Source organism: Petromyzon marinus (assembly GCF_048934315.1).
Source record: "Petromyzon marinus isolate PM22_M1 ecotype Great Lakes invasive population chromosome 84 unlocalized genomic scaffold, UKy_Petmar_22M1.pri1.0 chr84_unloc.4, whole genome shotgun sequence".
NCBI classification, from domain to species: Eukaryota; Metazoa; Chordata; class Hyperoartia; order Petromyzontiformes; family Petromyzontidae; genus Petromyzon; species Petromyzon marinus.
The window spans coordinates 1369274-1390589 of record NW_027422641.1 but is presented as its reverse complement, the minus strand read 5'-3'; the positions used below and the strand labels follow the sequence as shown (position 1 = coordinate 1390589).

Here is a 21316-nt window from a genome sequence, read left to right as displayed (position 1 = left end):
CTACTTTGTAGTCGCGAAAGTCTAGTGTGACAAGTCTTGATCAAATCGTGTTTATGCATATACACGTGCCTGAGGAAACATTTTAACGATGATAATCCTCTACAATTGAAAAAAACATCACATTAAGAAGATCTGTGTGTGGGAATATTTACAAGGCCTAAAAGTTGCACATCACATACGACTTAGGGGTCTACAGCTGTACGCACTGCCGTGCAGTTGAAATCCTTTAAATTGTGAGAAAAAATCACACGCGGACAGAGTTATTTGTGGTTGGCGCACTGCTTTATGAACCACATATGTATAGACAGTCACCCACAGAAGTGTATATAACAGAGCTACCTCTAATTACAAATGTAATTTTCTTCTTGAATTCCCTGCATCTGCCCTCATTCCCCTCCACCAAATAAAAAATTCTTCTGCACGAGTTATTTTCAATCTCCCCTTTAATTCTCACACTTTGCCTCTCCTCCTTCAACTCCAATGGCTTCTCGTTCACTACCGCTGTCTTTTAATATACCTGTCGCTGGTCTTTAAACCTCTCCATGGACTTGCTCTACATAATTTTGCCTCTTTCATCTCCTTCCATGTCCTCTCTCGTCCTCTTTGTTCCCAATTTTCTGTCTCTGTCCCTCCTCTTTGTGCCAAATCTCATTTATGGTCCCTCTACTTAACCTTCTTCCATTCCTCCCTTAAAGCCCCACCTCTTCTCCATTGCCCATTCTCTACCTCTTCTCTCCCCTTAAGCCTCCACTCCTTCTCGTCCCTACTCTTCTCCGATCCCATTACTGTCTATCGCTGTCACTTATTCCTCAAACTTTGTACACCCCTGCCATCTAAATCATTCCATTCTGTCACTGCCTTGTGCTTGTTATGTCAAGAGAGAAGGCACTCTATAAATATACATCAAAGCCACCACCGCCACCACCGTCACCACCGCCACCAAGAAAAGGAACAGATTTATTTGTTGGGTCTGGAAGTGGCCAAAGTGCAAGTCGGCCATGAAAAAATTTTACATTTAAAATTACACCGCTACCAATTAAAACATTAAACACAAACACAAAGGTTGTCTGTATAACCTCAACGGACTCTTGAGGCAAGTGCTTTTAGCGAGCAACTATGAAAGCCAGCATGGTACACAATGGGGAGGGTGGCCAGCACCATGCCTGGCCGCCTTTATCTCCTGAGTAGTGATGTTTACACACCGCACCAGGTACTCATTGGAGGCTGAGTCGACCTCGAGTTAGCCCAAAACCACTTTAGTTCATCGGTACTGGTGTTGCCAAGTTCATAGCGCAATACGCGAAACACTATACAATTACCGGATAATAAGCATACCCACACAGGCTTGTGCATGTGTGGGTGGGTTATTTATACAGTAGTATGCAACATGGCAGTCAGTCGGCACCTTCCGCAATGCACGTTGGTTATTCATGAGGATGCACATCCTGATGTATTCATTGGCTGATCACCCGAAGCCACCGTGTGAGCTGAGAGTTTCTCGATCTTACCGGGTACTCGATAGAGCTGAGAAATGCACTGCGGTCAATACTCAGAGTCATCATTTAGAGGTAGAGACCCAGAGATGAAGAGAATCCTTAGCAGCCCGTACATGTTAATGGATAGCAGTGATGGTCCCAGCTGCTGACTTGTACACCAGGGGTGAAGAATTGAGACAAGGCTGTGGTCCCAAGATAATTTCACTCCTTCCATTTGTTTTGTATTGAGTGGCATCCTGACGGGCACGACACGGTTCAGACGCGGCCACCAGCTCAAAAAACACGTACAGAACAAACCCTGCGCAGAGAAGCATGCAGAGACACGTGCTCGAAATCACACCAAGACAGAGGAACGCGCAGATGAGAGAACATACACAGAGGTAAGATCCCTCCTCATGTTGACCATGATGAGAAGGAAAGAGCAACACGCAGATGAAAACGTTTCTGGAAGTGACGATGGCTGATGATCAAGAGTAACTTGGAGGGGAGGAGGAGGTGGGAAGCTCATGCACAGGTGCTGGGGCCGATTGTCACAGCGCAGGCGTCACGAGAAGTGACGTTGGTTTGGGGAGGCCTTCATCAAACAGTGGATTTACCACTGGTGATGATGCCCATAATGATGATGAATGCATGGGCAGTCCACTCACATTCGTGCATAATCAGGTGCACGTCCACTCCCCTAGTCACCCCTCCACTAATCTCACTCCCCGAGTCACCCCTCCACTCACCTCACCCCCATTCCCCGAGTCACTCTCACCTCGACTTCTCCACTCTATCGCCAGTCGCCCTGAAGAGGCCCAACTCCGGAGCCTCCCCCAGTGCCACGTTCACTCTCAGCACGAACATCGTGCGGTGCCACCCCCTCCTCTGCTGCATCCCTCCAACTCTTCCTCCGCCATTGCGAGAATCGGCTCCACGAAGGGTCCCACGCTGTCCCCGTCCCTCAATGGACTCGTGTACTTTGTTGATTAAGGCCATTTAATAAAATAATGATAATTAATTATGCACACACACAGGTCACCAAAGTAGCCTCAATAGACATGTTAGGGCAAGTTGTGGAGCCTTGTGCTGTGGAACACACGAGGGGGTGGTATGTATTTTGTATGTAGAACTTCTTTTGCACGGTACGTAGCCAACTGTGCTAATCGGAGGTGCAGGGGAAGGACATCAAACTCAGCACAAAAAGTAGTTCTAAAGAAATTAGTTTTCAATCAAGATGTAAAAGTGCACAGCTCCAGTGGCTTCTATCAGAAGGAAGAGCGTTCGAGACGGCCGCAGAAGCGCTTCTGAAAGTGTGATGCAGCGACCGCCTTTGTTCGATGGTTCGCCAAAATCTGCTGTAGGGATGTGATGTGGCCAACACCATGCACGCGGCCACCTTTGTCTCTCCCAATTGTTGATGTTTATTATAGACACTGCACCAGGTACTCTTTAGAGGGTGAGTCGACCGAGGGAAGGTTCAGGACTGGGTCACACAGACACACACACACAGAAAAAGATGCCCTATGTCAAATCCAGAGGCTTCTAAGAAAATGGAGGTGTAAGATGGACACAGCTATTACATGGATGAAGGTGTAATACAGATATTTGTGTTAACGTGGTGCCGATCACCTGAAAACAATAACAAAAATCCCACCACTCATTCATCTGTTTAATCTTTGATTGGAAAACGCTGGGCGAGACCTGCGACATTCGAGTGAGCTTACCTACTCGCTCACAAACACGCAACACTCAACCCAGTCAATCAACATGTTACACACCCTAAATATGACCCGCCTTGTCCTGGGGGATACCTGCAACATGCGACTGAGCTCACCTCTTCACTCACCTACTCACCCACTATTGCTATGTCATCCACACACCCACACACTCGCTTATCTTAACAGACCTCAATAATTGACATTTAGCTCCTGAAGATATTGCTACATGCAATAAAACGCGAGTGTGTGAGTGATTGATTGAATGTGTAAGTGAGCGTCTGGTGGCGTGAATGAGTGAGCATCTGAGTGCGTGTGTGAGTGTGTAAGGTAAACGGTAGTGTATCGGCGAATGTGCTGTGCTACAAATCTGGTGATCCGAGTTCAAATCTCGCTCACCAGTCTATGGGTCTCTGTGTAAGTCTTTACCTCTCTGTAAGTCTATGGGTCTCTGTGTAAGTCTATACCTCTCTGTAAGTCTATGCGTCTCTGTGAGTCTACGGGTCTGGTAAGTTTACTGGTCTCTGTGTGAGTCCATGGGTCTCAATGTGAGTTCATGGGTATCTGTTATCATCATCTGTGTTTGAATGAGTCGATGGCTCTGTGTGATTGACTCCAAGTCTCTCTGTTCGAGTGAGATTATGGCTTTCTGTGCAAGTCTACGTGACTTTACCGAAATAACCAAAGAGTAATTCCTGCAGTCACGAAAGTGCCAAATCAAGTTTGAGTCTATGTCTCTCTGTGTAAGTGAGTACAACATATCCTTGCTTAACGCGGGGGTTGCGTTGTCGAAAATTGCTGCTTAAAGCTATTTTACGTCAAGCAGAAAACTTTTCTACAAGGAAAAACGGTAAAGGGGGAGGCTCCGTTTTAGCACAATGTAACTTTTATTACTATTTTTAATTGAGAGTACAGTACACTGTTTTCTATGTTTATTTTAAATGTGTTGTGTATATGTAGAAGATCTATATTATAATCGTTATTTATACTGGAGGAATCTAAAAAGCCCTTTTTCACAGATTTCCAGTTGGGGTGGTACAGAAAGTTACAAGAACAAACGATGCAAAAACACAATCGAAGTGAAAAGTATAGGAAAGGTAAGCAAATCACAAAAAAATAAAAAACAAACTATTTTTATCTTACCTAGTAAAGCCCTCTAAGCTATTAGCTTCTATTTCAGAAGCGAACTGGCCACAAATGATAGATGAATGAAGTAGCTTATGACGTGGAAATTTATAGCAGCCAAATAATAATAAAAAATTGTGTTACATTCATCAATATACATACAAAGGACGTGAAAGGGAGATATGATGAGTGAAAACTATAAGGGAGTGAGTGAGATGACACTACACACAGATGCTGGAACAAAGGCTGAGGAAGAGGATGACACGCCACATTACACAGTGCGCTCCGGAACAGCATCAGCTCCCAGCAATACAGAACAACGCTGCCAACACCCACACCACTCATAAGAGCAGTCCGTCATGTGCTACTCCAGTTATAGTGGGTGTGGTGTGCGCTAAGCGAAACACATTACATAAAAGACGAGGATGTACTGCATATAGTCCTCTGCGTGAGTGAGTCTATGTCTCTCTGTGTGAATCTGTGCGAGTGATTCTATGGTTCTCTGTGTGGGTTAATCAATGGTTCTCTGTTTGAGTGAGTCTATGTGTCTCCATGTGAGTGAGTCTATGGCTCTGTGTCAGTGAGACTCTGGCTCTCTGTGTGAGTGCTCTCTCTGAGTGAGTCTATGGCTCTCTGTGGGAGTAAGTGGGTCTCTAAGGCCACCACCATCTTGCTCCCTGCCCAGTGCGTCCACCTGGCTGAGCTGCAGGAGTCTATTGTCCACCGATCCAGACCGCACAGATCCAGACGTCCACCTCCAGCACAGACACCGGCAGATTCTTAAACCTGGTGGTGGAAGTAAGGACACGAGAGGGGTAATAGTCAACCACCATTACCACCATCAATACCACCATTACAACCACCAAAATCACCGCTATCGTTAACACCACCATCAATATCACCACCTCCACCACAACGATCACAATCTAAATTACAATCACAATACTCTTTGGTTCTTTCGGTAAAGTCACGTAGGTAGAAAAAAATAATAGATCACGACGTTTCGATCGCAACACAAGCAACCATCATCAGGTGAAAAAATATAGCGAGAAAACTGCTGAAACACGAAGTTATATTGGCTTGAGATAAGCTCAGCCCAAGGGTAAGTGGGCGGGGCTACAGGTAGAATTTGCATGTAAATACAACACCACATCGTGGAAAAGGAAAGAGAGACACAGACACCGAGAGACATCCACACACAGACAGAGGCACACACAAAGAGACACACGAGAGACGCATATAGAGAAAAACACACCGGCAGAGAGAGACAACCACACAGACAGATGCAGAGAAAGATAGACACAGAGAGAATTACATAATTGCCCATGAATTACTATGGTGTGACAATGCCAATTACCAATGTCAAAGGGAACATCAATGAATGGTAAATGTGGGTTAATATCCCCAGAAGAGCATGTAGACTACATTAAAAATTAAAATAATCAGGCAATATAATATCACATATGGGTTCAGTTTAAAGTTTACTTATGAAAAATAATCCTGAAATAATTGTGCACCATAGATAATCTTAATGGTCAAGTTACATAAACATCACGGAATCACTTAAGCTGACCATTTAAAAAGACGTTAATTCCAAAATGTTGAGCAAAGGAAATTGTTTGGAAGTTCATCTCACACCAAGTACATGTTACTATAAATCTAAATCTGCATAGTTCTCAATCAGCAAAGTCGCAAACATGTTTTACCACAAGCAAGGAGTTCGGTGTAAAGCTGTTAAGCAAATTAACCACTGCACACGGTTTTAAAGTTCTCTGCCTCAAAGACAGCACTCTACCAAGTGTCACGACGCAGCTGCACACGCCGCATGACAATAGGCGGAGTGAGTGAATCTAAGTAGACACTGACCCTGTCAAAGGGGATCCCATGTCTAGAGTATTTGTGGCTGGTGCTACACATTTCTAACGTGATTAGCCATTTAGCTGATCTATCATTTGTGGACAGGTCGCTTCTGGAAAACAGCCACATAGCTCAGTGGGTCTCACCTGGTAAAATAAAAATAGTTTATAGAGTTCGTTCTGCCTTAACGCGTGTTTTCATAACGCCATTTGGATATGGCACGATGGATGTATTAGGGAACACGTTTTATAACGCGAATGCTAAGTGGTTGAGTCAACAGAACCACGTCGCGCGAGTAGGAATGTGCGGTTGTACGGCTGCCTGGGCACAGCGTCACACGAGGCATTGGGATGCTGCTGGATGCTTCCTGATGCTCCCCACGCGCCTCAGTCTTTGTTCAGCCGACACACGCATCTCACGCTGTTATCACGGACTGTGCTTTACCCTGTATTAGTCATTGTAACGAGGGAGTTTACACAACGCGGTGTTATTCAGCAACGCAACTACCGCGTTATAGAACACTGTAGTAAATATTGTCGCGGTGTGGAAGGAGCAATGAACGTCATCTTGTGGCATGGAAAGGCATCGCAGCCCTAGCGAGCAGCCAGAGACAAAGCCTGCACGCACGGCAAAGTTGTGATTGACCCGGGGACTATTAGCAAGTGACACGTATGGACTAATGGTTACTCTAAATGACGATGTTGACGTTGGTTATAACGTGCTACAAATATGCTGAACGCACATCGCATTAGCTCTGACAAATAGCGGACTTTTTTAAAAGTTATCGTTTACAATGGTTAATTTGTATATCATGCCAAGTGAGTAATTTGCGTGTGGACCCTGACAGCGGCACTCAATGTCCAACTCTTGCGAATGCTCTCAGGGGATCTTTACCGTGCGCTGCGTTCACTCACTCAGCCCCAATCTCCCTGTCGTGAACTCACCACTCACCCACTCACTCACCTCACCCTTCAACTCACTCACCCTCCTCACCTATTAATTCTCCTCATTAACTCACTCACCCTGCAATCCACTCCCTCACCCCCCCTCCATCACCCGGCACTCACCGCCTGTCCGTGACCACCTCTCCCGTGCCTACAACCACAAACACCACCACCACCTCTCCCGTGCCTACAACCACAAACACCACCACCACCTCTCCCGTGCCTACAACCACAAACACCACCACCACCTCTCCCGTGCCTACAACCACAAACACCACCACCACCACCTCCTGCTGCTGCTGTCGCGGTCTCCGCGTGGCGCCGCGGGCCCAGGGGGAGGCCTCGCGGCCCAAGAGCGGCGCCACGGCCCCCCCCTCCCACTCCTGGCCCCTCCCCCTCGTCCCTCCTGGCCCCTCCCCCTCGTCTCTCCTGGCCCCTCCCCCTCGTTCCTCCTGGCCCCTCCCCCTCGTCCCTCCTGGCCCCTCCCCCTCGTCCCTCCTGGCCCCTCCCCCTCGTTCCTCCTGGCCCCTCCCCCTCGTCCCTGCTGGCCCCTCCCCCTAGTACCTCCTCCTCCCGCTCGCGACGTGGAGTGATCTCGCCCCCCCACCGCCCATTGCAAGAATGGCGGGAAGCGGTCGCGGGGCCGACCGTGCGCCGCCTCTCGCGTGATTGGCTCGCTTCGCGTCACGTGGGGCAGGCGGAAGAAGAGTATGGGGGAGGAGCTGCGCGGTTAGGGGCGGGGCCGTGGAGTCACGTGGTTGGCAATGATTGACAATAAGTGGGCAGGGATGACTGTTCCGTCAAGGTGTACGTCACATCCGGTAATGACGTTGGTATAAATAACACGCCCCTTCGTGACGTGCATCACACTTGCCTCTGTCCCGCGTGCCGTCAACACGAGCTGAGCATGGCGCTGCTGATCGTTGGCGTTCTGCTCTTGGCCCTGCTTGGGATGGGGATCTTCATTTATCTTCGTTTTACGCTTTCCATCTCAGACTTTCACCGCGAGACCACGACGCTGCAAAGGGAGATGATGGGCCAGCAGAATGTGGAGCTCTGTCAGAAGAACAAGACGCCCCATCTGAAGCTACAGCAGCAGCAGGAGGAGTTGATGGATAACCGAGAGACTCTCCAGAGAGAGAACAGGGGCCTGGTTCAACAGCTTAAAGAGCACCAGTTGGAGCTGGAGTCGACGAGAGTGCCTTGCTGCGAGCGTGCGTCTCTCCGTGCGGATTTTCTCCGAGACTGCAATGCAGCACAGCGGCAAATGTCGCTGCGCTGTAAAAAGGAAGGTCTCCGTAGGTCGCTGCGCATCCACCTGAGGGAGTTGAACTTCCTGAATCCACAGAGAGGGCAGAAGCAGTTTAGGCTGCGCGGGAAGCTGGCGCGTCACGAGGAAAAGTGGCACGGCGAAGAGAAGATGCGCAAAGAGTGCCGGCATCTCAGTAGACAGCTGAAAGAGCTGAAATGCGCCAATTCTCAAATTTACAAAGATGCCACCACCACCAACGCCACTGCCACCGCCGCTGCCACAGCTGCCACCACCGCCACCAAGCTCAAGAAATGAAGAGATGTATTAATTGGGTCCGAAAATGGCTGAAACGCAAGTCGACCATTTAAAAACATTGGGGCAATTTTGAAAATGACACCGTCCCAATTAAAACATTATTCACAAAGACAAACGTTCCCCGTATAGAATCAAGAGACTATTGGGGCAAGTGCTATTAGCAAGGAGCAGCACCTAAGAAGGCCTCCACAATACAATCACAAGCACAAACACAAAGGTCCCCCATGTAGCCTCAACACACTGTTGGGGAAAGTGTTGTACAATATATATTTATCTATGTTTAACTTATTTTGCATCACATGTAGTCAACCATACCAATGGGAGGTGTTGTTAATGAATAGTACAACTTTTGGATTCCATTACAGAGAATCGTTAGTAAGTCGAACAGTTCATAAGTCTGAATAAAATAGTGTACTGTATTTAAATTCACATACTGGAAGTGTTGTAAAATGTATTACGGTTTAACAAAAAATTGGAAGCATTGTTAAAGTCATAACACGGAATATTATACATTTGCAAATAATACTGTAATAAATACTGTATGGTAAACAAAAAATAAAGTTACATAAATAGAAAAAAAATATGTTTTTATTGTCACTTACCTTGAGTCTGGATGTGGGCCCGTTTGTCGGGAGGGGGCATAATGAGTCCCCATAACTGCACACGGGGGGGGTTTGGGGGTGAATGCCCGCAAGCACACACACACACAAACAGCGACAGTCATCCCCCGAATAGCCTAACCAGAATGTTGGGGCAAGTGCTGTTAGCCAGCAGCGCCTATGAAGGCTGGAATGTCGCACGAGGGGGTGTGTTGTATATATAGGTGTTATGAAAATTGATGAAAATAATAAAAATTAAATGAAATTTGAGATTTGCATAATTTATCCGAAATTATGTTAATCAGTGTAATTATGCGCATAAATTATGCGGATTCGAGAGATAATTGTATTAATTTATGCGAGTGGGCGTGGTTATGATAATGCAGGTCGTTATGGATTATCAGGTCGAGCCTCGGTGACGAGGATTGTGTTATGAATTGGAATAACGCAATTAATCGTATGCAGTGACGCAGGCGTTGTGAGCGTGAATGAGAGAGAGTCGATTCGACTCTGCTCTTTAATTCCGTATTATCGATAAGAATACGATTACTCTCGATTGAACATTACGGATTATGTGTGTTATGGATTATGTGTGGTGATAGTGTGCTTATGATAGGTCCCCAGGATTCAGATCTCAAACGCAGAACAATATTATGCAGAATTTCAGGAAGAATCACACACAAACCTTCTGCTTTAATCAATTTTATTTCTAGCTAACTTTAATTTTTGGATAATATAAAAACTCAATGTCGGGATTTTGGAATTTCAACACAGCGTTAACATGATACCATCACGATTGCGTTGTTTCACCTCGATAGCGGCACCTGTGGTTAATTCCCGACGCGTAACGCAATCGATCGGTTGTTGAGAGAGAGATTAAAAACATGCGAACTATTCTATCAAACCTTAACTTTATAATATGCAAACCCGTATGCTTGAATTGTTACACAACACGGCACTTGGTCTTTGATTCGTATCCAATCCTTAATACATCCTGATATGCGAAGTTATTATGCTTGAAATCGTCAGCACAGTACCACGTTGATGTTCGTTCATTGATTCATAACGATTATGAATTTAAAGCGTTCGACTGAAATACTTCGAATTGCCTTATCAACACCACTCGATGGCCACCATGCTTCGTTACTTGAATTGTCACACAACACAGCATTCGGTCATTGATCATGCGCGGCCCTTAATGCAATTATTGTCACGTTGTTCACAATAGGATGACTGATTATTATGCAACGCTACTCGTTGACAGGGCACTCCAACCAGTATTATTCTTGGAGGCACAAATATGCGTTTCAATTCGTTATTTCATTCGTGGATACCAGCAAGATTATGCAGAAAGACAAATATTAACGAACGACTCAAGTATTTCTAATCAACTTCTCAACGCGACTCAATGGGTGGCGATGTTTTCTTTTGATATCCTTATCTCGGGCCAATCTTTTAATTAATTGTGGCCAGACCCCTGACAGGGAACCGGTTGAACACGCTCTCTATCCCCGCGAGCGGCGCTCCGTGGTGAGGTGTCAAGAATGAATCCTTGTTAATGGGTCAGTTGGTAATTTATGCGGTTAGAAGTACAACCCCAGCACAACATTACAGAGAAAATTATGAACACTCTTAAAAACGATAGATTATTCACTCGGTCGTTGCGATGTTTCCACAATCACGGATGGTTCAATGGCTTGAGGTTTTTAGGCTTTGTTAATGACCCGTGAGTGTGTGTTGAATGGTATGAGTGGTGAAAGAGTAGGCCAATGTTCGGAATCGATTCTTTGCGTCAAGCAGACGTCTGGTTTGTCGTGTAGTGGGGGGCAGTGTATCATACGTATCAGTTGATTCTTCTTTCAGTAGTTGGTTCGGACTCGACGGACGTTGGTGAACGAGTAGATGCGTTGTTGTAGCTGAGATGACCGTCTGGTAGACGGCGTTAGAAGCACGCCCGCAGCGGCGCGCTGGTGCTCCGTCGTCGGCGGTTGTAGATTGCAGGCTCACGATTCGCTCGTGGTGGCGCTGGCCACTAACAGCGGCAGCGGGTCGCCAATCGGCGACAATCGCCAATTCGGCGAGTTGTAGAGACGTCTCCGGCGTCGGTGATGGCTGTTCTTCTGCTGAGATGAGTTGAGCGGGTCTTCTGCTGAGATGAGTAGAGATGAGTCTTCTTCTGTTGAGCTGAGTTGAGATGAGTCTTCTTCTGTTGAGCTGCCCCCGAGGGCTGATGAGTTGGCCCCGAGGGCTGATGAGTTGATTTCAATGCTGAAACGGCTCCTTTTTATGCCAAAAATCTCTCTCCCTCTCGGCTCCCCCTCACGAGGCAGAGCTATCTTTGATCTGATCGTATGTCGGTGGGGGGGGGGGGGGGTTCGTGTGTCGGTGGTGGGGGGGTTCGTGTGTCAGTGTGTATGTTTGTGTGTGTGTCATTTATGACACGGTCCTGTTCGGGTCTTTCCTCAAGCCATAAACATCAAGACAACAGACACCTCGATTCATCTTGGTGGCGTCTGGTTGTCTAATCCCTCCACCCAGAGAGAGAGGCGGGTTCCCCCCCCCCCCCCCTTTTCTGTACGCGTTCCGACGCACAAAGAAATGGTTAAGATTTTTTTAAGTTTAACATTTCACATCACAGTTGGTATCTTATCATACACAGTTATGATCCTGCTTGTGATTCATAGTATTTGATTTATTTCCAAGTGAAGATGCTCTTCCGAGCGTATGCATTTTATCACGTGCTGCAGGGAAAGACAAAGGTGGCCGGGATCTTCCCATCTCTCTATACTTTGCAAATATCATTTCGACTCCACATTCTACCAGCCTAATCCACCCCGTTGCCTTGGCTCTTACTTAGTTTATTAATTTTCGTCACTTTGTGCGTTTATAAATGTGTGACAGTTTAACTTAAAGCTCGCTCGCTCTTTTGCTGCCCGTGTGCAGGGTGGGGTGGGGGCTATTACTAAGTTCCGTGTGTGGCAGATGGTCCCCGCGATAACGTTCTGGTTGTCTTGGCGTGAAATTCCTCTCTCGCGCTCTTCGGGAGAGACAAAGGTGGTCGGGAGCACCTCTTTATTCTTTCGACTTATATTTCTCAAATACCATTTGGTCCCATGTTCGCCAAGACTCGTGTTTGTAACTACGTCCTCCCGACACCTCTCGGTTTTACTGAGGTTCGAATTGTTATGATGGAATTATTAAAAAGAAAAATAATTATCATCCTGAGTTTAAAAGGTCCATTTCTTGATTGTTGGAATCCATATCCCTTGGTTCTGTAAGGTTCTATAATGGAATGTCGTGTAAGGTTAACACGTTGTTATTATTAATATTATTTTGCAATTTTCTTTAAAACTTTCTTTTCCTGGTTGCCGTGTGTGGGGTGGGTGTGTCTCCTCATCAAACCCGGCTGGCTTTTCCAGATGGCCCCTTGTGATAAGGTGTGATTCCTGCTTCTCCGCGCTGTGAGAGAGACAAAGGTGGTCGGGGTTGCTTGGGATATTGTTTAAACTCTTTCGCAAGTTTGCCCATTGTCTCGTTCCTTCTCGATAACCTTTGATGTGAATCGGTATTCCTGCTCCAAGCTTTGTTTTAACAGTAAAAGTATTAAAGGTGAAAATCATTTGATAGCGAATTAATCATTGGATAATAATTCACTGATGTATCTGGTGGCCTGGTCTTAATTGGAGTGAGCGCGAGGACCGCTAACTTTAGCTTATTCTTGTTATTGCATTTTAATTTTGAACCGTTGTTTTAAAAAAAATAGTTTAACCCGTGGGCGTCCTCATTTCTGGCTTGCGGAGGGCTTCCCTCTGCGTGACCTCCCTTAGGGCACATCAAACTCTTGTTCATCTGGAGATCTTCGCAGATAGCTGCTAACATCCTCGCCTCGAGAGTTTTATTATTTCTTTATTTTTTTAATGGTCTGTTTATGACCGACATCTGGTTTTTCGTGTTTCTGGCTTACGGGTTTTATTCATTATTAAAAAATATATATTGTTTGTCACGAAAGAAAGGAAAAAGAAATCTATGTGTATGCATCCGTGAATATTCTTATGGATATTAATTGTGGAAAAAGGGCCGTATACAACAGAGTGGAGGAGTGGGTGGAGAGTGGAGAGTGGAGGAGTGGGTGGAGAGTGGAGAGTGGAGGAGTGGGTGGAGAGTGGAGAGTGGAGGAATGGGTGGAGAGTGGGGAGTGGAGGAGTCGGTGGAGAGTGGGGAGTGGAGGAGTGGGTGGAGAGTGGGGAGTGGAGGAGTGGGTGGAGAGTGGAGAGTGGAGGAGTGGGTGGAGAGTGGAGAGTGGAGGAGTGGGTGGAGAGTGGAGGAGTGGGTGGAGAGTGGAGGAGTGGGTGGAGAGTGGAGAGTGGAGGAGTGGGTGGAGAGTGGAGAGTGGAGGAGTGGGTGGAGAGTGGAGAGTGGAGGAGTGGGTGGAGAGTGGAGAGTGGAGGAGTGGGTGGAGAGTGGAGAGTGGAGGAGTGGGTGGAGAGTGGAGAGTGGAGAAGTTGGTGGAGAGTGGAGAGTGGAGGAGTGGGTGGAGAGTGGAGGAGTGGGTGGAGAGTGGAGAGTGGAGGAGTGGGTGGATAGTGGAGAATGGAAGAGTGGGTGGAGAGTGGAGAGTGGAGGAGTGGGTGGAGAGTGGAGAGTGGAGGAGTTGGTGGAGAGTGGAGAGTGGAGGAGTGGGTGGAGAGTGGAGAGTGGAGGAGTGGATGGAGAGTGGAGAGTGGAGAGTGGAGGAGTGGGTGGAGAGTGGAGAGTGGAGGAGTTGGTGGAGAGTGGAGAGTGGAGGATTGGGTGGAGAGTGGAGAGTGGAGGAGTGGGTGGAGAGTGCAGAGTGGAGGAGTGGGTGGAGAGTGGAGAGTGGAGGAGTGGGTGGAGATTGGAGAGTGGAGGAGTGGGTGGAGAGTGGAGAGGGGAGATGTGGGTGGAGAGTGGAGGAGTGGGTGGAGAGTGGAGAGTGGAAGAGTGGGTGGAGAGTGGAGGAGTGGGTGGAGAGTGGAGAGTGGAGGAGTGGGTGGAGAGTGTAGAGTGGAGGAGTGGGTGGAGAGTGGAGAGTGGAGGAGTGGGTGGAGAGTGGAGAGTGGAGGAGTGGGTGGAGAGTGGAGAGTGGAGGAGTGGGTGGAGAGTGGAGAGTGGAGGAGTGGGTGGAGAGTGGAGAGTGGAGGAGTGGGTGGAGAGTGGAGAGTGGAGGAGTGGGTGGAGAGTGGAGAGTGGAGGAGTGGGTGGAGAGTGGAGAGTGGAGGAGTGGGTGGAGAGTTGAGAGTGGAGGAGTGGGAGGAGAGTGGAGAGTGGAGGAGTGGGTGGAGAGTGGAGGAGTGGGTGGAGAGTGGAGAGTGGAGGAGTCGGTGGAGAGTAGAGAGTGGAGGAGGGGGTGGAGAGTGGAGAGTGGAGGAATGGGTGGAGAGTGGGGAGTGGAGGAGTCGGTGGAGAGTGGGGAGTGGAGGAGTGGGTGGAGAGTGGGGAGTGGAGGAGTGGGTGGAGAGTGGAGAGTGGAGGAGTGGGTGGAGAGTGGAGAGTGGAGGAGTGGGTGGAGAGTGGAGGAGTGGGTGGAGAGTGGAGGAGTGGGTGGAGAGTGGAGAGTGGAGGAGTGGGTGGAGAGTGGAGAGTGGAGGAGTGGGTGGAGAGTGGAGAGTGGAGGAGTGGGTGGAGAGTGGAGAGTGGAGGAGTGGGTGGAGAGTGGAGAGTGGAGGAGTGGGTGGAGAGTGGAGAGTGGAGAAGTTGGTGGAGAGTGGAGAGTGGAGGAGTGGGTGGAGAGTGGAGAAGTGGGTGGAGAGTGGAGAGTGGAGGAGTGGGTGGATAGTGGAGAATGGAAGAGTGGGTGGAGAGTGGAGAGTGGAGGAGTGGGTGGAGAGTGGAGAGTGGAGGAGTTGGTGGAGAGTGGAGAGTGGAGGAGTGGGTGGAGAGTGGAGAGTGGAGGAGTGGATGGAGAGTGGAGAGTGGAGAGTGGAGGAGTGGGTGGAGAGTGGAGAGTGGAGGAGTGGGTGGAGAGTGGAGAGTGGAGGATTGGGTGGAGAGTGGAGAGTGGAGGAGTGGAGTGGAGAGTGCAGAGTGGAGGAGTGGGTGGAGAGTGGAGAGTGGAGGAGTGGGTGGAGATTGGAGAGTGGAGGAGTGGGTGGAGAGTGGAGAGGGGAGATGTGGGTGGAGAGTGGAGAGTGGAGGAGTGGGTGGAGAGTAGAGAGTGGAGGAGTGGGTGGAGAGTGGAGGAGTGGGTGGAGAGTGGAGAGTGGAGGAGTGGGTGGAGAGTGTAGAGTGGAGGAGTGGGTGGAGAGTGGAGAGTGGAGGAGTGGGTGGAGAGTGGAGAGTGGAGGAGTGGGTGGAGAGTGGAGAGTGGAGGAGTGGGTGGAGAGTGGAGAGTGGAGGAGTGGGTGGAGAGTGGAGAGTGGAGGAGTGGGTGGAGAGTGGAGAGTGGAGGAGTGGGTGGAGAGTGGAGAGTGGAGGAGTGGGTGGAGAGTGGAGAGTGGAGGAGTGGGTGGAGAGTTGAGAGTGGAGGAGTGGGAGGAGAGTGGAGAGTGGAGGAGTGGGTGGAGAGTGGAGGAGTGGGTGGAGAGTGGAGAGTGGAGGAGTCGGTGGAGAGTAGAGAGTGGAGGAGGGGGTGGAGAGTGGAGGAGTGGGTGGAGAGTGGAGGAGTGGGTGGAGAGTGGAGAGTGGAGGAGTGGGTGGAGAGTGGAGAGTGGAGGAGTGGATGGAGAGTGGAGAGTGCAGGAGTGGGTGGAGAGTGGAGAGTGGAGGAGTGGGTGGAGAGTGGAGAGTGGAGGAGTGGGTGGAGAGTGGAGAGTGGAGGAGTGGGTGGGAGAGTGGAGAGTGGAGGAGTGGGTGGAGAGTGGGAGGAGTGGAGCTGGAGAGTGGAGAGTGGAGGAGTGGGTGGAGAGTGGAGAGTGGAGGAGTGGGTGGAGATTGGAGAGTGGAGGAGTGGGTGGAGAGTGGAGAGTGGAGGAGTGGGTGGAGAGTGGAGAGTGGAGGAGTGGGTGGAGAGTGGAGAGTGGAGGAGTGGGTGGAGAGTGGAGAGTGGAGGAGTGGGTGGAGAGTGGAGAGTGGAGGAGTGGGTGGAGAGTGGAGTGTGGAGAGTGGGGTGGAGAGTGGAGTGTGGAGGAGTGGGTGGAGAGTGGGAGTGGAGGAGTGGGTGGAGAGTGGAGGAGTGTGGAGGTGTGGAGAGTGGAGGAGTGGGTGGAGAGTGGAGAGTGGAGGAGTGGGTGGAGAGGAGTGTGGAGAGGGGTGTGTGGGTGGAGAGTGGGGAGGGTGGAGGTGGTGGAGGGGTGGAGGGGGGGTGAGGAGTGGGGGGGGGTGTGGGGAGAGGGGGGGGGGGGGTGGGGGGGAAGGGGGGGGGGTGGGGGGGAGTGGGGGAGTGGTGGGGGTGGGGGGTGGGGGGTGGTGGGGGGGGTGTGGGGTGTGGTGTGGGGTGTGGGGTGGTGTAGAGGAATATAGAAATAGAGAATAAATAGAAGAATAGAGAATAGAGAATAAATAGATAAGAATAGAGAATCAGAGAATAAATGAGAATAGAAGAAGAAAATAGAGAATAAATAGAAGAATAGAAATGGAGAATAAATAGAAGAATAGAAAAGAAAGAAAAATAGAGAATAGAGAATAACATAGCAGAATAGAGAATAGAGAATAATAGACAGAATAGAGAATAGAGAATGTGGAGTGTGGAGGAGTGGGTGGAGAGTGGAGAGTGGAGGAGTGGGTTGAGAGTGGAGAGTGGAGTGGGTGGAGAGTGGAGAGTGGAGGAGTGGGTGGAGAGTGGAGAGTGGAGGAGTGAGTGGAGAGTGGAGAGTGGAGGAGTGGGTGGAGAGTGGAGAGTGGAGGAGTGGGTGGAGAGTGGAGAGTGGAGAAGTGGATGGAGAGTGGAGAGTGGAGGAGTGGGTGGAGAGTGGAGAATGGAGGAGTGGTTGGAGAGTGGAGAGTGGAGGAGTGGGTGGAGAGTGGAGAGTGGAGGAGTGGGTGGAGAGTGGAGAGTGGAGGAGTGGGTGGAGAGTGGAGAGTGGAGGAGTGGATGGAGAGTGGAGAGTGGAGGAGTGGGTGGAGAGTGGAGAGTGGAGGAGTGGGTGGAGAGTGGAGAGTGGAGGAGTGGGTGGAGAGTGGAGAGTGCAGGAGTGGGTGGAGAGTGGAGAGTGGAGGAGTGGGTGGAGAGTGGAGAGTGGAGGAGTGGGTGGAGAGTGGAGAGTGGAGGAGTGGGTGGAGAGTGGAGAGTGGAGGAGTGGGTGGAGAGTGGAGAGTGGAGGAGTTGGTGGAGAGTGTAGAGTGGAGGAGTGGGTGGAGAGTGTAGAGTGGAGGAGTGGGTGGAGAGTGGAGAGTGGAGGAGTGGGTGGAGAGTGGAGAGTGGAGGAGTGGGTGGAGAGTGGAGAGTGGAGGAGTGGGTGGAGAGTGGACAGTGGAGGAGTGGGTGGAGAGTGGAGAGTGGAGGATTGGGTGGAGAGTGGAGAGTGGAGGAGTGGGTGGGGAGTGGAGAGTGGAGGAGTGGGTGGAGAGTGGAGAGTGGAGGAGTGGGTAAAGAGTGGAGAGTGGAGGAGTGGGTGGAGAGTGGAGAGTGGAGGAGTGGGTGGAGAGTGGAGGAGTGGGTGGAGAGTGGAGAGTGGAGGAGTGGGTGGAGAGTGGAGAGTGGAGGAGTGGGTGGAGAGTGGGAGAGAGGAGGAGTGGGTGGAGAGTAGAGAGTGGAGGAGTGGGTGGAGAGTTGAGAGTGGAGGAGTGGGGTGGAGAGTGGAGAGTGGAGGAGTGGGTGGAGAGTGGAGAGTGGAGGAGTGGGTGGAGAGTGGAGAGTTCAGGAGTGGGTGGAGAGTGGAGAGTGGAGGAGTGGGTGGAGAGTGGAGAGTGGAGGAGTGGGTGGAGAGTGGAGAGTGGAGAAGTGGGTGGAGAGTGGAGAGTGGAGGAGTGGGTGGAGAGTGGAGAGTGGAGGAGTGGGTGGAGAGTGGAGAGTGGAGGAGTGGGTGGAGAGTGGAGAGTGGAGGAGTGGGTGGAGATTGGAGAGTGGAGGAGTGGGTGGAGAGTGGAGAGTGGAGGAGTGGGTGGAGAGTGGAGAGTGGAGGAGTGGGTGGAGAGTGGAGAGTGGAGGAGTGGGTGGAGAGTGGAGTGTGGAAGAGTGGGGTGGAGAGTGGAGAGTGGAGGAGTGGGTGGAGAGTGGAGAGTGGAGGAGTGGGTGGAGAATGGAGAGTGGAGGAGTGGGTGGAGAGTGGAGAGTGGAGGAGTGGGTGGAGAGTGGAGGAGTGGGTGGAGAGTGGAGAGTGGAGGAGTGGGTGGAGAGTGGAGGATTGGGTGGAGAGTGGAGAGTGGAGGAGTGGGTGGGGAGTAGAGAGTGGAGGAGTGGGTGGAGAGTGGAGAGTGGAGGAGTGGGTGGAGAGTGGAGAGTGGAGGAGTGGGTGGAGAGTGGAGAGTGGAGGAGTGGGTGGAGAGTGGAGAGTGGAGGAGTGGGTGGAGAGTGGAGAGTGGACGAGTGGGTGGAGAGTGGAGGAGTGGGTGGAGAGTGGAGAGTGGAGGAGTGGGTGGAGAGTGGAGAGTGGAGGAGTGGGTGGAGAGTGGAGAGAGGAGGAGTGGGTGGAGAGTAGAGAGTGGAGGAGTGGGTGGAGAGTGGAGAGTGGAGGAGTGGGTGGACAGTGGAGAGTGGAGGAGTGGGTGTAGAGTGGAGAGTGCAGGGAGTGGGTGGAGAGTGGAGAGTGGAGGAGTGGGTGGAGAGTGGAGAGTGGAGGAGTGGGTGGAGAGTGGAGAGTGGAGGAGTGGGTGGAGAGTGGAGAGTGGAGGAGTGGGTGGAGAGTGGAGAGTGGAGGAGTGGGTGGAGAGTGGAGAGTGGAGGAGTGGGTGGAGAGTGGAGAGTGGAGGAGTGGGTGGAGATTGGAGAGTGGAGGAATGGGTGCAGAGTGGAGAGTGGAGGAGTGGGTGGAGAGTGGAGAGTGGAGGAGTGGGTGGAGAGTGGAGAGTGGAGGAGTGGGTAGAGAGTGGAGAGTGGAGGAGTGGGTGGAGAGTGGAGAGTGGAGGAGTGGGTGGAGAGTGGAGTGTGGAAGAGTGGGTGGAGAGTGGAGAGTGGAGGAGTGGGTGGAGAGTGGAGAGTGGAGTGGGTGGAGAGTGGAGAGTGGAGGAGTGGGGGGAGAGTGGAGAGTGGAGGAGTGGGTGGAGAGTGGAGGAGTGGGTGGAGAGTGGAGAGTGGAGTAGTGGGTGGATAGTGGAGAGTGGAGGAGTGGGTGGAGAGTGGAGAGTGGAGGAGTGGGTGGAGAGTGGAGAGTGGAGGAGTGGGTGGAGAGTGAAGAGTTTGTAGTGGGTGGAGAGTGGAGAGTGCAGGAGTGGGTGGAGAGTGGAGAGTGGAGGAGTGGGTGGAGAGTGGAGAGTGGAGGAGTGGGTGGAGAGTGGAGAGTGGAGTAGTGGGTGGAGAGTGGAGAGTGGAGGAGTGGGTGGAGAGTGGAGAGTGGAGGAGTGGGTGGAGAGTGGAGAGTGGAGGAGTGGGTGGAGAGTGGAGAGTGGAGGAGTGGGTGGAGAGTGGACAGTGGAGGAGTGGGTGGAGAGTGGAGAGTGGAGGATTGGGTGGAGAGTGGAGAGTGGAGGAGTGGGTGGGGAGTGGAGAGTGGAGGAGTGGGTGGAGAGTGGAGAGTGGAGGAGTGGGTAAAGGAGTGGGTGGAGAGTGGAGAGTGGAGGAGTGGGTGGAGAGTGGAGAGTGGAGGATTGGGTGGAGAGTGGAGAGGAGGAGTGGGTGGGGAGTAGAGAGTGGAGGAGGAGTGGGTGGAGAGTGGAGAGTGGAGGAGTGGGTGAGAGTGGAGAGTGGAGGAGTGGGTGGAGAGTGGAGAGTGGAGGAGTGGGTGGAGAGTGGAGAGTGGAGGAGTGGGTGGAGAGTGGAGAGTGGACGAGTGGGTGGAGAGTGGAGGAGTGGGGGAGAGTGGAGGAGTGGGTGGAGAGTGGAGAGTGGAGGAGTGGGTGGAGAGTGGAGAGAGGAGGAGTGGGTGGAGAGTAGAGAGTGGAGGAGTGGGTGGAGAGTGGAGAGTGGAGGAGTGGGTGGACAGTGGAGAGTGGAGGAGTGGGTGTAGAGTGGAGAGTGCAGGAGTGGGTGGAGAGTGGAGAGTGGAGGAGTGGGTGGAGAGTGGAGAGTGGAGGAGTGGGTGGAGAGTGGAGAGTGGAGGAGTGGGTGGAGAGTGGAGAGTGGAGGAGTGGGTGGAGAGTGGAGAGTGGAGGAGTGGGTGGAGAGTGGAGAGTGGAGGAGTGGGTGGAGAGTGGAGGTGGAGGAGTTGTGAGGGAGTGAGAGTGGAGGAGTGGGTGGAGAGTGGAGAGTGGAGGAGTGGGTGGAGAGTGGAGAGTGGAGGAGTGGGTAGAGAGTGGAGGAGTGGGTGGAGAGTGGAGAGTGGAGGAGTGGGTGGAGAGTGGAGTGTGGAAGAGTGGGTGGAGAGTGGAGAGTGGAGGAGTGGGTGGAGAGTGGAGTGGGTGGAGAGTGGAGAGTGAGGAGTGGGGGAGAGTGGAGAGTGGAGGAGTGGGTGGAGAGTGGAGGAGTGGGTGGAGAGAGAGTGGAGGAGTGGGTGGAGAGTGGAGAGTGGAGGAGTGGGTGGATAGTGGAGAGTGGAGGAGTGGGTGGAGAGTGGAGAGTGGAGGAGTGGGTGGAGTGTGGAGAGTGGAGGAGTGGGTGGAGAGTGAAGAGTTTGGCAGGAGTGGGGAGTGGAGAGTGGAGGAGTGGGTGGAGAGTGGAGAGTGGAGGAGTGGGTGGAGAGTGGAGAGTGGAGGAGTGGGTGGAGAGTGGAGAGTGGAGGAGTGGGTGGAGAGTGGAGAGTGGAGGAGTGGGTGGAGAGTGGAGAGTGGAGGAGTGGGTGGAGAGTGGAGAGTGGAGGAGTGGGTGGGGAGAGTGGACTGTGGAGGAGTGGGTGGAGAGGTGGAGAGTGGAGGAGTGGGTAAAGAGTGGAGAGTGGAGGAGTGGGTGGAGAGGGAGAGTGGAGGAGGTGGTGGAGAGTGGAGGAGTGGGTGGAGGGAGGGGTGGGGGTGGAGTGGGGGTGGGTCTGGGGGGGGGTGCTGGGGTCCGCTGGGTGGTGGGTGGGGGTGTGGGGTGTGGGTGTTGGGGGTGGGTGTGGGTGTG

At 51.4% G+C, this 21316-nt stretch overlaps 1 protein-coding gene and 1 long non-coding RNA gene across 3 annotated transcripts in view; one reads left to right on the top strand and one right to left on the bottom strand.

Moving 5' to 3' along the window:
- The window catches only part of LOC142908486 (ribonuclease inhibitor-like), a 223359-nt gene that overhangs the window by 46049 nt on the left and 155994 nt on the right, over positions 1-21316 (top strand). The window lies entirely within an intron of this gene.
- On the bottom strand, positions 261-7509 carry LOC142908485 (uncharacterized). Of its 2 annotated transcripts, none has more exons than XR_012931805.1 (3): positions 7404-7509; positions 5013-5104; positions 261-2961 (listed from the first exon to the last, which is right to left on the bottom strand). It is a non-coding gene; the product is annotated as an uncharacterized LOC142908485 (long non-coding RNA). The 2 variants fall into 2 exon arrangements; XR_012931804.1 differs by having other exon boundaries at positions 7407-7509.